The 2,933-nt window shown below is 35.3% G+C and overlaps 1 long non-coding RNA gene across 6 annotated transcripts; it reads right to left on the reverse strand.

Annotated features, from left to right (window-relative positions):
* Nucleotides 1-1,149: 1,149 nt before the first annotated feature.
* On the reverse strand, nucleotides 1,150-2,599 carry LOC140969341 (uncharacterized). 6 transcript variants are annotated; one of them, XR_012173919.1, is made up of 6 exons: nucleotides 2,545-2,599; nucleotides 2,336-2,431; nucleotides 1,766-1,864; nucleotides 1,638-1,667; nucleotides 1,424-1,489; nucleotides 1,187-1,307 (listed from the first exon to the last, which is right to left on the reverse strand). It is a non-coding gene; the product is annotated as an uncharacterized lncRNA (long non-coding RNA). The 6 variants fall into 6 exon arrangements; XR_012173922.1 differs by having other exon boundaries at nucleotides 1,424-1,537; XR_012173921.1 differs by having other exon boundaries at nucleotides 1,150-1,258; nucleotides 1,638-1,864.
* Between the last annotated feature and the right edge of the window lie 334 nt (nucleotides 2,600-2,933).

Here is a 2,933-nt window from a genome sequence, read left to right on the forward strand (position 1 = left end):
TAAATTAATAATTTTTTTATATTTTTATTTATATTATATATTTTGTTATGATATTTAGTGAATGAAAAACTATTTTGAACAATCTTTAGTTGATTGTTGTTTGTTTAATTAATTTAGACCTTATATTTAAATATTTTACTAAGAAAACATGTAGAAAGTTAACATATTATATTTTACAATATATTTATATTATTAATTTAAATAATTATACCAAAACCGAATTAACCAACCGAAATAACAGAACCGTTTTGGTAGAAAATCGAACCGAATCGAAGAAAAATGGTTCGGATATCGTATTATATATTTCTAAAACCGAAAACCGAAAAAACCGAAATAAAAAATCGAAAACTGAACCGAACCGACCGATGAACATCCCTACTCAACACGCATCATTTATTATTGTATTTAATTTATTATTCTTTATTACTTTCTTCTTTTCTTTTCTTTTTTTTTTTTTTTTTTTTTTTTTTGTTTTGGGACATTATCAACCTATACCATACCACATTTTGTTTTCGTTTGAGCCTTAATTTATATCAGAACCCAACCAAATTCCTAACTTTGTTCCTTTTTTTTTTTTTTCTAAAAAAAGTTTTATGATGACGTTGGATGTTTCGGAGAAATGACTATAAACGGAGACCTATTGAATTAACAAGCAAGGAATTGTGATTTGTGATGTTTGATAGCATGAAGGCCATCACCACATGTTAAAAAAAAAAAAGAAGAAGAAGAAGTTAAACCATTAATGATTTAGAGTCCGAGACCGTGTTTTGTGGAGAGAAGCAGGAGCAGATGGTTCCAATTCATGTTTCTTTGCTTTCACTTGGAGAATACAGTACTGCGAATTCGAATTAAACATTTCCCTTTTGCTCAGAGAAAGTAACTTGGATGAAAGGAGACCATTTAGTTTTGATTGTTAGGTTGGTTTGCCCGAATCTCTTTATTTACATATATCGTAAATCATCAACAGGCCATCGCCAATAATAACAAACTTCAGTCTCCAAAATGCCGGTGTATAAATTATTTTATAAATCTTATTCATGGATCGATTATTGTTTTTCTTGCAAAAATATAATAGTGGGAATCTTCCCTAAACGTAACCATGCAGAAAACCAAAAAATGTAGCACCAAAAAATTGCACCATCAAGAATATCTCGCAACTAGTAATTAGTGATCAGAGGGGCCAATTAATCATCTTTTCTGCTACAACTAGACTATCAAATTCTTCAAATTTGAGAACCCTAAGTTTCAAGGCAGCTTCCTGCACCATCAACATCTCGTTCTGTTATCGAGTAGAACAATATTTTGCACTGCTAATGCACTTGGAAACAATTAGATTCTCCGGCATAATATCGATGAGATCAGTGTAATCATGACGGTAAGATTTGGACAGCTAATAATGAATTATTCAGGGTGAAGAGCAAACCTTCAAGGTTAATCGCTCCTTGTGAGCTTTCTTGGCAACTGCGGCAGCATTATCATAGCCAATTTTCTATAATAAATAATGGTATCATTCAACAGTTCAAATATGTATGTGTGTCTGCGTGTGTACAAAATGCTTTCCATTTATAAATATTGATATATACACACACGTGTAAATGAAATAGAATAAAAAAATTAACGCGCATATGGAAACTTACAGGGTTCAATGATGTGACTAGCATGAGGGACTGCAAGGTTAAGAAGGGATCGATTTTCCATTAGACGAAGGGTGATGCATCGGCTAAATAAATGAAATTTCAAGAAATCGTGCCATATAGCGACTGACCTCATGTAACAACTTAGAAATTCTTTATTTATTGGCTTGAATTCCCCTCACACAATTCTTCTCGAAGGAAACAGAGGCATCCCCAAGCAATCTCAACGACTAACCAACAAATTTACAAGTATTAAAAATCATTTTCTATACTCAATGATTGACACAGACACACACATGTATATCAATATAGAGAGAGGGGCAAGCACGTGAAAATAAAGGACAGAGAGAGGGACAAAAACATGAAAATAAAGGAGCTGATCTACTACTTAGTGGAAAAATTAGTTACATCTGCCTCACCTACAAAACTGCAGTCAGATGGTGCAGACAGACAAAAGTACCACAAGCTAACTTCCATCCATACAATAAAATTCTCTAGTTTCCAAACTGGGTTGTATGATATCCATATCATGCCTCTGTTCCATTTTTTTACCAGACTCACCTAGTTACCTACATATTATTAGCCGACCCCCCACCCCCCAATGTTTCACAAAGGCACCTAATTAAGAGTAACTTGAGTTCTAGTGCAAATAGCATAAAGACAGAGATATTAATACTGATATAATAAATAGTGTGCCATACGTGTAAGACATTGCTCGCAATCACAGGCTTAAAAACATTCGGTTCAAAATGGCCATTTGATCCACCCACTGAAACTGCAACATGATTGCCCATAACCTGTGGACCATATGAAAATTATTAAGAAATTGCTGGATATAAAAAAGGAAAAAAGAATGAAACTACCGAGCAACATTTTGCATATTTTAATCATGAATATAGCTTATAATTACCTGAGCGTACACCATTGTCAGAGCTTCACACTGTGTGGGGTTCACCTTCCACAGCCACGAGCCCTTAAACAGCCCATGCACTGAACCGCACCAGCAAGACCATGACAACCCCTCACATGAGAACCAATTCTGTGCAGCTGTAGTTTTCTAGTTCCAGCCACCTAGCTGCCACTCCAGACCATGAACCATCATAACAAGACTCATTCTAGGACCCTAAGACACGTCCCAAGCCCTAGCCAAGAGCCCCAGACCAGCCCATGCACAGAAACGAACTACCAAACCTAAACAGCCCATGATTAGACTCTAAAAAGGCAACTTGTGTTCTCCCTTTTCCTATGCGCAACCAGACCTTTCTAAACCATATCCAGCCCATACCAGGCTCCTAACAA

This window comes from Primulina huaijiensis, unplaced genomic scaffold (genome assembly GCF_012295235.1).
Source record: "Primulina huaijiensis isolate GDHJ02 unplaced genomic scaffold, ASM1229523v2 scaffold40873, whole genome shotgun sequence".
Classification (NCBI taxonomy): Eukaryota; Viridiplantae; Streptophyta; class Magnoliopsida; order Lamiales; family Gesneriaceae; genus Primulina; species Primulina huaijiensis.